This window comes from Trachypithecus francoisi, unplaced genomic scaffold (genome assembly GCF_009764315.1).
Source record: "Trachypithecus francoisi isolate TF-2019V2 unplaced genomic scaffold, Tfra_2.0 Lachesis_group17, whole genome shotgun sequence".
Classification (NCBI taxonomy): Eukaryota; Metazoa; Chordata; class Mammalia; order Primates; family Cercopithecidae; genus Trachypithecus; species Trachypithecus francoisi.
In genome coordinates this window covers 41,542,609-41,556,412 of record NW_022681462.1, presented here as the reverse complement: position 1 = coordinate 41,556,412, position 13,804 = coordinate 41,542,609, and the positions used below count along the sequence as shown (strand labels likewise).

General features: G+C 38.1%; 1 protein-coding gene across 3 annotated transcripts in view; it reads right to left on the bottom strand.

Annotated features, from left to right (window-relative positions):
* Positions 1–588: 588 nt before the first annotated feature.
* Positions 589–13,804, bottom strand: part of ZC3H8 (zinc finger CCCH-type containing 8) — a 41,636-nt gene continuing 28,420 nt past the window's right edge. For 2 of the 3 annotated variants that reach the window (XM_033175452.1, XM_033175455.1), the window contains exon 9: positions 589–1,379. The gene's annotated coding sequence lies outside the window, so the exon portion shown is untranslated. Of the gene's footprint in view, positions 1,380–9,063; positions 9,106–13,804 lie in introns of those variants that run through there. The other variant, XM_033175453.1, reaches the window with a different exon arrangement.

The window sequence follows — 13,804 nt, the reverse complement described above, 5'->3', positions numbered from 1 at the left end:
ACTTCATAAGTATCAAACTATACATGAGGTAATATTAGGAAATAAACTGCTAGACTATAGTAGAAGATGAATTACAAGTATTGACAAGGCTCATGAAAATTAAAAATTAAGTATTCCTATTTACTCCCTTTCTATGCAATGAATTGCATTATCCACCTTATAAGGTTGTTATGAGACTTAAATAAGAAGTGCCTTGCCTTCCTCCTGAGCCACAGCTGGGAAGTGAACCAATCAACCTGGGCAGACAGCAAAAGGGCATTGAGAGATGACTTGCTCTTCATTCTTCAGTTTCCTGCTTCTAAGGGTCTAGGATTTACCCTTGTTTCCTGCTTTCTTTGGTCTTGTCTGATAAACCTTTGCTTGGAGTATATGCAATTCCCTTTCTTGCTTTAGTGGGATTAGATAACAATGAAAATAACTTTGATTCCTATTTTCAAATAGGACTTGGCTAAGAAGTATCACTAGCTTTGGTGTACTCTGTATGTCCAGCAAGTTGGTAATAGTATTACTTTTCCCAGCAATAAAACAATATAATGACGAGTTTCCATTTCATGGTATTTGTCCAATAATAATTTTACTATATAAAACTGCATATTTAGAATCTCATTATTATTTGTACTTGGAACATTTTGTATTTGAATCCTGTGTTAATGATACCATCACACTCCTAAAGTTTGTAATTTACAGAAGTGTATAATCTGACTACAGTTTATAAACCAATGAGAAAGATAAATATTCTTATATTTTAACAACAGAAAAGTTAGGAACTCCAAATTTAGAAATGGTATAGTAAGAGATGTTGTTTCACTTTATTTATAATAGTAAGAAACTGGAAATAAATGTTTAACAATAGGAAACTGGTTTAAAAAAATCATAGAACCGTAATTTAAGCCCTAAAATGAAATTGTGAACAACCATTAAAAATATGTTGTGAAACTATTTAACGTCATAAAGAGAACCAACTCTGTTTTTATGTTCTGTCTACCAATGTCTTCCAAGCAGTTCTCTCTCCTCAAACCTCCTCTACCTCTTCACCCACCCTCACTCAGCCTAACCTTGCTTCCTATTTTATTAAGGAAATCCGATCAATCAGAAGAGTTTTCTACAATTTACTATCATATTTACCCATCAGCCAACATCTCTGCCATATATGCTCCTCTCCTATTCCAATGGCTGGAATGTCTCAGTGTAAGACCAAGCCCTTCACTTGTACATTAGATCCCAGCTCTCTGTCCCATCCATTATGGAAGCTGCACATCACCCCAGTCACACAAGAGGGCACTCTGAATGAGGAATCTTGTAAACTACTCCAAATCACCAGTCTTGAACAGTCTTGAACAGGCATGGGTGTTAAGTACTCTTCATCTGTACAATGCAACCTACAGAAGAAAACAGAGAACAAAAACACATCAGCTCATGAAAATTCCCAGCTTAGCCGCCCTTACTCCCAGCTCTCACCTCCCAAAACAACAACAAAAAACACATAGCTGAAGAAAACAATTAAGCAAAAATCCAAACTGAATTAAATACCCCTCTTTGGGAAAATTAAAGAACATTCTGAATTGAAATTCAAAAACTAAGATAAGAACTGAAGCAAAAAATATATATATAAATAATGAGACAAGAATTGACTAACCTCAGAAATGACAAACAGGAAAAAAATAACATTACAAATTAAGACTATATGACAAGAAAGAATAAATTTGAATGGAAACATGATAAACATTATCAGACAAAAGCGGAAAGAGAACAAAAAATGAGATGAAAAAAGAAAAATTTAATAGAAAACAAAGAAAACACATTATAAAGAAATAAACAGTAACAATAAAATGACAGAAACTAAACCAAACATTTGGTCATTTTAATAAATGTGAATGATCTTAATCCACTTATCAAAAGAAAAAGATTTTTGGTTCAGTCTGCAGAGCAAAACCCAATTACATATGTTCCATACAAGAAACAAACCTAAAAATTATTCAGAAAAGCTAAAAATAGACCGGGTGCGGTGGCTCACACCTGTAATCCCAGCACTCTGGGAGACCAAGGCGGGTGGACCACTTGAGGTCAGGAGTTTGAGACCAGCCTGGCCAACATGGTGAAACCCCGTCTCTACTAAAAATACAAAAAAATTAGCCAGACGTAGTGGCACATGCCTGTAATCCCAGCTATTCAGGAGGCTGAGACACGAGAATCGCTTGAACCTGGGAGGCAGAGGTTGCAGTGAGAGAAGGTCATGCCACTTCACTCAAGCCTGGGTGACAAGAGCGAGACTCCATCTCAAAAAAAAAAAAAAAAAAAAAAAAGAAAAACTAAAAATAAAGTGATAGGTGAATGAATATTAAAAGCAAATGGAAACAATTTTCAAGTTGCAGTATGAAATCTGAAACCACATCAATGAACTTTTTATACTGTTATATTAAAATCCATTGGTCTTTATAGGGTGGATGGGTGCTTTATGCATGTATAATTTTGTCATATTGTGCATTGTTTATGTGGAAAATATCAGTTTACTAATCTACGCAGATCTTCTACGTTTCATTATATAGTAGAGTGTTTTTTAAAAGTCACATTCGTTAATATCACCAATGAACCTTGCCAAAACAGTCTTTCGGTACAGGAAAGCTTTCAAGCTCACAGGGACAGAGCAAATGTTCTAAAATTGTAATTTGTGCTTAAACGCTTGATTTTATCATTGAAGACAAATATTTTCAGTTGTCCTCCTCAAAGTGACAGTCACTCTGTTCATTTCTGAAAAAGTTCCTGTCAAACACCTGTATCTGAAAAAAAAATCTGCCCCTCAGTTTTGTTTGTTCGTGTTTGTATGTGTGTCTGGTTTGTTGTGTTTTTTTGTTTGTTTGTTTTTGTTTTTGTAGAAATAGGGTCTTACTGTGTTACCCAGGTTGGACCTGAATTCAAACTCCTGCCTCCACCTCCGGAGCAGCTGGGATTACAGGCTCATACCAGCACACCCAGCTCTCAGTTGTTCTTTCATGTAAAAATAGCAGTCATGAAAAACAAGTCATTCAGCTTGCAACTCAGATAGCACAGCACATGTACTTTTCTTAGGAATACAGTTGCAGAAATACTTTTTATATCTTCCCATTCTGTTAGGCATAATATTGAAAAGACTATATGTGAGGTTTAATAACATTAATAATTGTTACTGTTTCATCAAGGATATTCTTAAATGAACCTGACCCCAAAGGCAGATGTTTTTAGAAGGGAACTCTACTCAAGGTTTAGAAACCAGGCAGTGTCAATGGAACATAGACTCTTCTAGTGGAAATGCCTCTACTGTTTGCCCTATTAAGTATGGTGCATTCCTATTAAGGTATAGCATATTTTATCATGTTAAAAAAGTATCCCCCCAATGATCTCCTATGTAGAAAACCTCAACACACAATAATCAGAACAATGAACAGTCTAAAAAGGAAATTAAAACAATTCAATTTACAATACCCAAAAAGAATAGAATACAGTTGACTCTTGAACAACACAAGTTTGAACTGTATGAATCCACTTATATATAGATGTTTTTCAATAAATACTTTGGAGAATTTTTTGGAGATTCACTACAATTTCGAAAAATATATATATATAGATATGAGTCTACTTATGTGTTAATCGACTGGTTATGTTCTTGGTAAGGCTTCCTGTCAACAGTACACTATTATTAGTTATGATTTTGAGGAGTGAAAAGTTATATGCAGATTTTTGACTGCACAACAGTTCAGTAATCATAATTCCTCTGTTGTTCAAGGGCCAAATGTAATTAGGAATTAATTTAATCAAGGAGGTGAGACTTGTGTAATAAAAACTATAAAACACTGCTGAAAGAAATCAAAGGCACATAAATAAATGGAAAGACATCCCATGTTAATGGCCTGTAAGACAATATTGTTAAGATGTTATTACTACCCAAAGCAATCTATGTATTCAATGCAATCTCTATTAGATTCAAATTGATGGTTTTTTTCCAGATATAGAAAAATCCGTCTTAAAATTCACATGGGATCTGAAAGAATAGCCAATATATATATATATGTATATATACATATGTGTGTGTATATGTATATATACATGTGTGTATATGTGTGTATATATGTATATGTGTGTGTATGTGTATATATGTTTGTATATGTGTATGTATATACATATGTATACATGTATACATATATGTATATATGTGTGTATATATATGTATATATATAGAACAAATTTGGGGGACTCACACTTCCTGAGTTCAATACAAAGTGACAGTAATCAAAACGGTGTGCTAACAGCATAAAAGATAGACATATAGAGTAATGGAACAGAGTGGAGAGGCTAGAAATAAACCTTCACATCTGTGGTAAATAATCGTTGACCAAAGTACCAAGACCATTCAATTAAGGAAGGACAGTCTTTCAACAAATGGTGCTAGGAAAACTGGATCTCCTCATGCAAAATAATGAAGCTGGACCATTGTCTTAGACAACATACACAAATTAACACAAAATGGATCAAAGATGTAAATGTTAAGAGCTAAACCTATAAAGCTCCTAGAGGAAAACATAAGGGAAAGTCTTCACAACACTACTTACAATATTATTTACCCAGAAGCCATTCAGGACCAGGTTAACTTCCATGTAACTGTATAGTTTTGTGCAATTTTCTTTCTTTCTTTCTTCTTCTTATTTTTTGAGACGGAGTCTCGCTCTGTTGCCCAGGCTGGAGCGCAGTGGCGCAATCTTGGCTCACTGCAAGCTCCGCCTCCTGGGTTCACGCCATTCTCCTGCCTCAGCCTCCTAAGTAGCTGGGACTGCAGGCGCCCACCACCACGCCTGGCTAATTTTTTTTGTATTTTTTAGTGGAAACGGGGTTTAACCGTGTTAGCCAGGATGGTCTCGATCTCCTGACCTGGTGATCTACCCGCCTCGGCCTCCCAAAGTGCTGGGATTACAGGCATGAGCCACCGTGTCCCGCCTTGTGCGATTTTCTTAGCATTGATTTCTACTTTTCTTGCACAGTGGTCTGAGAGTGTGAGTGGGGTGATTTTTTTTTTTTAATTTGCTGTGGATTATTTTATGCCTGGTTGTATGGTCAATTTCAGAGTATGTGTCATGTGCAGATGAGCACATACATGAGTATGTGTCATGTGCACATGAGCACATACATGAGTATGTGTCGTGCACATGAGCACAGAATGAGTACCTTCTGATGTTTTTGGGTGCAGAGTTCTGTAGATGTCCTCTAGGTCCATTTTGATCAAGTATAGAGTTCAGGTCCCAAACATCTTTGTTACTTTTCTACCTAAATGATCTAATACTGTGAGTGGAGTGTTTAATGTCTCCCACTATTACTGTGTGGTTATTTAAGTCACTTCATAGGTCTTTAAAAATCTTTGTTGGTTTAAAGTCTGTTTTGCCTGAAATTAGAATAGCTAACTCCTGTCTTTTTATGTTTTTCATCTGCTTAGTAGACTTTTTTCCATTCCTTTACTTTGAGCCTATGGGTGTCATTGCATGTGAGATGATCCTCCTGAAGACAGCATACCATTGGGTTTTGTTTCTATATTCAACTTTCCAGTCTGTGCCTTTTAACTGGAGTGTGTAGCCTATTTACATTCAAGGTTAGTATTGACACATGTAGATTTGATTCTGTCATAACACTGTCAGCTGGTTATTATGCAGACATGTTTGTGTGGCTGCATTATAGTGTCACTGGCCTATGTACTTTTAAGCATGTTTCTGTAGTGGCCAGTAATGGTCTTTACTTCCCATATTTAGCACTCCCTTTAGGACCTCTTGTAAGGCAGGTCTGGTGGTAACAAATTCCCTTAGCCTTTGCTTGTCTGAAAAGGATTTAATATTCCTTTGCTTATGAAGCTTAGTTTGGCTGGATACTAAATTCTTGGTTGAAAATTCTTTAAGAATGCTGAATACAGGCCTCTAATCTCTTCTGGCTTGTATGGTTGCTGCTGATAGGTCTGCTGTTAGCCTAAAGACCCCTTTGTAGGGCCAGGAGCGGTGGCTCACACCTGTGATCCCAGCACTTTGGGAAGCCAAGGCAGGTGGATCACCTGAGGTCGGGAGTTCAAGACTAGCCTGACCAACATGGAGAAACCCTGTCTCCACTAAAAATACAAAAATGAGCCAGGTATGGTGATGCATGCCTGTTATCCCAGCTACTCGGAAGGCTGAGGCAGGAGAATCACTTGAACCTGGGAGGTAGAGGCTGTGGTGAGCTGAGATTGTGCCATTGCACTCCAGCCTGAGCAAAAAGAGCAAAACTCTTTCTAAAAAAAAAAAAAAAAAAAATCCCGTTGTAGGTACCTGCCCCTTCTCTCCAGTTGCCCTTAACTACTTTTTCGTTCATTTTGACCTTGGAGAATCTGATGACTATGTGTCATGAGGATGATCTTCTTGTGTAGAATTCTGCAGAGGTTCCCTGTATTTCCTGAACTTGAATGTTGGCCTCTCTAGCAAGGTTGGGGAAATTTTCATGGATGATATCCTGAAATATGCTTTCCAAGTTGCTTGTTTTCTCTTCCTGTCTTTCAGGGACAGAAATTTGTCATAGATTTGGTCTCTTTACATAATTTCATACTTCTCAGAGGTTTTGTTCAGTTTTTGATATGGTTTGAATCTGTGTCCCTGCTCGAATCTCATGTTGAATTGTAATCCCCAATGCTGAAGGTGGGGAGGTGACTAGATCAGGGGGGCAGATTTCTCATGAATGGTTTAGCACCATCCCCCTTGGTACTGTCTTAGCAATGGTGAGTGAGTGCTCGCAAGATATGGTTGTTTAAAAGTGTGTAGCTCCTCCCACTCTCTCTCTCTCTTGCTGGTCATGCAACATGCTGGCTCCTCATTCACCTTCTGCCATGTCTGTAAGTTTCCTGAGGCCTCCTCAGAAGCAGAAGCCTCCGTGCTTCCTGTACAGCCTGCAGAACCATGAGCTAATTAAACTCCTTTTCTTCATAAATTACCCAGTCTAAGGTATTTCTTTATAGCAATGCATGAAGGAACTAATACAGTCTTCTTTATTGTTTTTACTTTATTTTTCTCTGACTGAGTTACTTTGGAGAGCCGGTCTTCCAGCTCTGAGCTCCTTCTTCAGCTTGGTTGATTCTGCTGATAAAACTTGAGATTGCACTCTGAAATTCTTCTCGTCTGTTTTTCAGCTCTATCAGGTCAACTCAGTTGTTTCTTACAATGGTCATTTGGTCTATCACCTCCTGTATTGTTTTATTGTAATCCTTAGATTTCTTGGATTGGGTTGACTATCTCCTGTATGTCATTGATCTTTGTTCCTATCCATATTCTGAATTCTATTTGTGACATTTCAGCCATTTCAACATGGTTAATAACCACTACTAGGGAATCGGTGCAGTCATTTGGAGGTAAGAAGGCACTCTGGCTTTTTGAGTTGCCAGAGTTCTTATGCTGGTTGTTTCTCATTTGTATGGGCTGATGTTCTTTAATCTTTGAAGCTGCTGTCCTTTGGATGGATTTTTTGCTTTTTTCTTCTTGATAACCTTAGGGGTTTGATTACAGTTGACTGGCTTAGATTCTAGTCTGCTCCTGGGTCTTGGAGGAGCCCTCTGATTACTGTCTCTCTGTGCCCGTGTTTCTTTTGTTGAGTGTTCTTGTCCATGGGGCTCTCCCTCAGACAGGAACCTCAGTTGACAGACAAGCTGTATCCTTGCTAGGTCAGCCCTAATCTGTTGTTCGTGTACTTCCTGGGTAAACATGGGGTTCGCACCTGCCTGCAGAGTTCAAGTAGAAGTGGGACCACTGGGTTGGAAGCTCTAGCAGGTGTGGCCTGGCCTGTCTGGCTATGAGAGGTGGGGGTGGGTGCAGTTGCCTACCCTTCTGTCTGGGTGTTTCCAGGGCAACAGGAGGCTGTGCCCTAAAAAGAGAAGAAATTCTGACATGCTACAGTATGGATGAATCTTGAGGACATTATGCTAAATGAAGTAAGTCTGTCAAGAAGGACAAATACCATATGATTTCACTTATATGAGATACCTAAATTTGTCAAAATCACAAGGGACAGAAAATAGGATGGTGGTGACAGAAATGTCTGTCAAAAAGGATAAATGCTATATGATTTCACTTATATGAGATATCTAAGGTAGTCAAAATCACAAGAGACAGAAAACAGGATGGTAGTTGTCAAGGCCTTGAAGACAAGAGGAAATGGGGAGTTTTTGTTTAATGGATACAGCGTTTTAGTTTTGAGATTAAAAACATGAGCTCTGGTGATATACGTGGTGGTAATGGTTTCAAAACTATATGAATGAACTGAACATTACTTAACTATACATTTACAAATGGTTAAGATGGTAAATATTATGTTATGTGTATTTTATCACAACAAAAAACTTTTAAAGTATCCATCTATTCCTATTTTTAGTGTTTTTTTAAAATAAGAAATGAGTGTTGAATTTAGCAGAGAAAGCTTTTCCAGCATCTACAAAAATAATCATGATATGAAGGACTGCTGTTTTTCCATGATAATTCTTGTATAACCTCTTGACTTTTTAAACTATCTGCATATATTACTTTTATAAGAATATTTAATTAAAAAAACTTTGAGGATATAAGTAAAAGAGTACATTAAGAGAAATTTATAGGTTTAGATGTGCTAAGAAGAAATGCTAACAATCTTTGTGCAAAATAAGCCCAAACAATGTAAAAGGACTGACATAATCTAGAAGATAAACTGATGAAATAGAAAATTAGTATAAAATAGAATTAAGGAAAGCAAAGTTGGTTCTTTCTAGAGAATAACATAACTATGAAACTCCAGGCTAATCAATCAAGAAAAACAGAAGGCACAAATAATCAACATAAGGAATAAAGGCCAGGCGTGGTGGCTTAGGCCTGTAATCCCAGCACTTTGGGAGGACAAGGCGGGTGGATCATTTGAGGTCAGGAGTTTGAGTCCAGGCTGGCCAACATGGTAAAACCCTGTCTCTACTAAAAATACAAAAATTACATGCCTGTAATCCCAGCTACTTGGGAGGCCGAGGCAGAAGAATTGCTTGAGCCTGGGAGGCAGAGGTTGTGGTGAGACGAGATTACATCACTGCACTCCAGCTTGGGTGACAGTGAGACCCTGTCTCAAAGAAAAAAAAAAAGGAATAAAAAGTAAACATAACTACAGATTTTACAGCTATTAAGAAGATACCATTAATATTATGCCAAATGTCTTCACATAATGATATTTGAAAACTTCACATTTATATTTAAAAATTTAGTTTATATCAGGAATATAAGGGTGGATTAGTATTTTTAAATACATAGATATAATCTGTCACTTTAGCAGAATAAAAAGAAAAACTCTGGTCACGTCAAAAAGCATTCCAAAAAAGTCAACATCTCTTCATGATTATAAAACAAAGAAACAAAAAGCCCAACAACTCTTATCAAACTACAATTTGAAGAGAATTTCAGTAACTTGATAGAGTTTCTACCAGAAAATTGCAGGACACTGTATTCAGTGGGGAAAATATTAATAGCAGTCTCTCTAAAACCCAGGACAAAAATACACTATCATTGCTTTTATTTCAAATTATATTGCCTCAAAGACTTGAACACAAATGTTCACTGAAGCTTTACTTATAACACTCAAATGTCAATCAACAGATGAATAAACCAGTATATCCATACAAAGGAACACAATTCAGTAATAAAGAGAAGTGTGCTGCTAATACACACATAAAAAAGCATCAAAACACCATACTGGGCAAAAGACATAAGAGTGTAGACTATAGAATTCTGCTTATATGAAATTCTACAACAGACAAAACCAACAGATACTTACTGAAAAATACCAGTGAATGCCTGAGGTCTGAGAGGAGAAGAATGAGTTGTAGTAAAGTGTCACAGGGAACATTCTGGGGTGATAGAATGTCCTATTTATTGATTGTGGGGGTAGCTACATGGTTATACACTCATGTCAAAACTGGTATCAAAACTCATTGAATTGTATACTCTCCATTTATTTAGATCTTCAGTTTCTCTCAGTTTTGTAATTTTCCATGTACAAGTGTACACCTTTAAAATTTATTCCTATTTTATTCTGTTTGATGCTACTGAATGAAATTGTTGTTTAAACCTCATGTTTAGATTGTTCATTGGTAGTATGTAGAAACAGAATTTATTTTTGTGTATTGATCTTGTTTCCCGAGACTTTGCTGAATTTATTAACTCTAGTAGGTTTTATTTTGCATGTGTATATTTAAAATGGGTGCAATTTATTGACTGTTCTGTATACCTCAAAAATAGTTAATTGTTAAAAAAAAATATGCAACCCACTGGGAAAAACAATAAAATGTTATCAAAAGACATTTTGAAAGACTACAGACAACAATTAGCAAGGTGTAGCACACACCTGCAGTCCCAGCTACTTGGGAGGCTTAGGTAGGAGGACTGCTTGAGCCCAGGAGTTCAAGGCTAAAGTGAGCTATGATTGTGCCACTGCACTCCAGCCTAGGCAACAGAGCAAGACCCTATGTCTAAAAAAAGACTACAGTCAACATATTCATAGATTAAAAGCCTCAATATCACAAAGCTGGCCAGGCAAAGTGGCTCATGCCTGTAATCCCAACACTTTGGGAGGCTGAGGTGGGCAGATCACTTGAGGTCAGGAGTTCGAGACCAGCCGGGCCAACATGGTGAAACTCGGTCTCTACTAAAAATACAAAAATTAGCTGGGCACGATGGTAGGTGCTTGTAGTCCCAGCTACTCAGGAGACTGAGGCAGGAGAATCACTTGAACCCAAGAGACAGAAGTTGCAGTGAGCCAAGATCATGCCACTGCACTCCAGCCTGGACAACAGGGTGAGCGTGGTGGCTCATGCCTGTAATACCAACACTTCGAGAGGCCAAGGCAAGCGGATCACCTGAGGTCAGGAGTTGAAGACCAGCCTGGCCAACATGGTGAAACCCCATCTCTACTAAAAATACAAAAATTAGCCAGGCCTGGTGGCACATACCTGTAATCCCAGCTACTTGGGAAGCGAGGCAGGAGAATCACTTGAACCCAGGAGGCAGAGGTTGCAGTAAGTTGAGATTGTGCCACTGCACTCCAGCCTAGGCAACAGAGTGAGACTCCATCTCAAAAAAAAAAAAAAAAAAAAAATTTTTATGATACAGAATTCAAAAGGTTTATAAGATAATACTATAAACAAATTTACACCAACAAAGTAGACAACTTAGATGAAACAGCGAAATTAATAGAAAGATACAAATTACCAAGCTGTTTTTTTCTAAAAAAGAAAAATCTGAATAAATTTATAACAAGGACAGAAATTGAATCTGTTATGTAAAATCTTCTAATAATAAAAAAAAAAAGCAGCCAGGCGCAATGGCTCACGCCTGTAATCCTAGCACTTTGGGAAGCTGAAGCAGGCAGATCGCGAGGTCAGGAGATCGAGACCATCCTAGCTAACACGGTGAAACCCTGTCTCTATTAAAAGTATAAAAACATTAGCTGGGCATGGTGGTGGGCACCTGTAGTCCCAGCTACTCAGGAGGCTGAGGCAGGAGAATGACATGAACCCAGGAGGTGGAGCTTGCAGTGAGCCAAGATTGTGCCACTGTACTTCAGCCTGGGCAACAGAGCGAGACTCCATCTCAAAAAAAAAAAAAAAAGACACTCAGGCCCAGTTATCTTACTGGTGAATTAAAGGAGAAATAATAACAATTTTTCATGAATTCTTCCAGAAAACAGAGAAAGCTGGAACACTTTTCAACTCTTTCTTTTTTTTTTTTTGAGACGGAGTCTCGCTCTGTCGCCCGGACTGGAGTGCAGTGGCCAGATCTCAGCTCACTGCAAGCTCTGCCTCCTGGGTTTACGCCATTCTCCTGCCTCAGCCTCCCGAGTAGCTGGGACTACAGGCGCCAGCCACCTCGCCCGGCTAGTTTTTGTATTTTTAGTAGAGACGGGGTTTCAGCGTATTAGCCAGGATGGTCTCGATCTCCTGACCTCGTGATCCGCCCGTCTCGGCCTCCCAAAGTGCTGGGATTACAGGCTTGAGCCACCGCGCCCGGCCACTTTTCAACTCTTTCTAGGAGGCCAGTATTACCTTGATATGAAAGCCAGAAAAAGACATCACACGAAAAGAAAGCTACACATGAATAACCTTCATAAACATGAAAAAGATGCAAAAATCCTTAATAAAATATTAGCAAATGAAATCCAATAATAAATTATATACAGCATGACCAAGTGAGGTTTATCTCAAGAATGTAAGATTTGTTTAACAACTAATATATCATGTGAATAAAATAAGGGGAAAATTATATGGCCATCTCAACAGATGCAGAGACATCATTTGATAAAACCCAAGATTAATCCATGATAAAAGTACTCAAAAAACTAGAAATAGGAGAGAACTTCCTTGAACTAGAGTATCTATAAAAATCTACAGCTAAAATCATATGTAATGGTGAAAGACTGAATGCTTCTGCCAAATATCAGGACAAAGGCAACATTATCTGCTCTCACTTCTATTTAACCTTGTATAGAAGGTTTCAGCCAGTAAAATAGGGCACAAAAAGAAACGAAAAGCATCTAGTTTAGAAAGGAAGAGGTAGCTGGGCACAGTGGCTCACACCTGTAATCCCAGCACTTTGGGAGGCCAAGGCAGGTGGATTGCCTGAGGTCAGGAGTTTGAGACCAGCCTGGCCAACATGATGAAACCCCGTCTCTACTAAAAATACAAAAATTAGCCAGGCGTGGTGGCAGGTGCCTGTAATCCCAGCTACTCGGGAGGCTGAGGCAGGAGAATCGCTTGAACCCGGGAGGCGGAGGCTGCAGTGAGCCAAGATCGTGCCATTTGCACTCCAGCCTGGGGGACAAGAGCAAGAATTCACCTCAAAAAAAAAAAAAAAAAAAAAGGAAGAGGTAAAACTATCTTTATTCTCAGATAACATAATCCTATATATACAAATTCCTAAGGAAGACATGCACACACAAAATAAAACCTACTAGAGCTAATAAATGAATTCAAAGTCTTGGGAAACAAGATCAACAACAAAAATAAATTCTATTTCTACATACTACCAGTCAACAATCTAAAAATAAAGTTTAAATGGCAATTCCATTCAATAGCATCAAACAGAATATGTAGGAATAAATTTTTAAAAAGTGTACACTGTACATTTGTACAATGAAAATTACAAAACTGAGAGAAACTGAAGATCTAAATAAATGGAGAGACATTCCACGCTCATAGATCAGAATTCTATGTGCAATTTTCCACAGATTCAATGCAATCCCTATCAAAATCTCAGCATGGGTTTTTTGCAGAAATTTACGAGCTGATATTAAAATTTATATGGAAAAGCAAAAGATCCAGAGTAGCCAAAACAATCTTTGAAAAGTAGAACAAAGCTAGACAGCTTACACTTCCTTATTTCAAAACTTAGTACAAAGTTATAGTAATCAACGCACTGTGATAGTGTATAAGGACACACATACAGAGGTCAATGGAACACAACTGAGTACAGAAATAAATCCATACATTTATAGTCAGCTGATTTTTGACAAAGGCGTGAAGGCAAGTCAGAGGGAAGGGGCAGTCTTTTTTAAAAATGGTGCTGGTGGCCAGGCACAGTGGCTCACCTTTGTAATCCCAGAACTCTGGAAGTTCAAGGTGGGCAGATCACCTGAGGTCAGGAGTTCAAGACCAGCCTGGCCAACATGGCGAAAGCCCATCTCTACTAAAAATACAAAAAGTAGCCAGACGTGGTGGTGCATGCCTATAGTTTCAGCTACTCAGGATGCTGAGGCATGAGAATCACTTGAA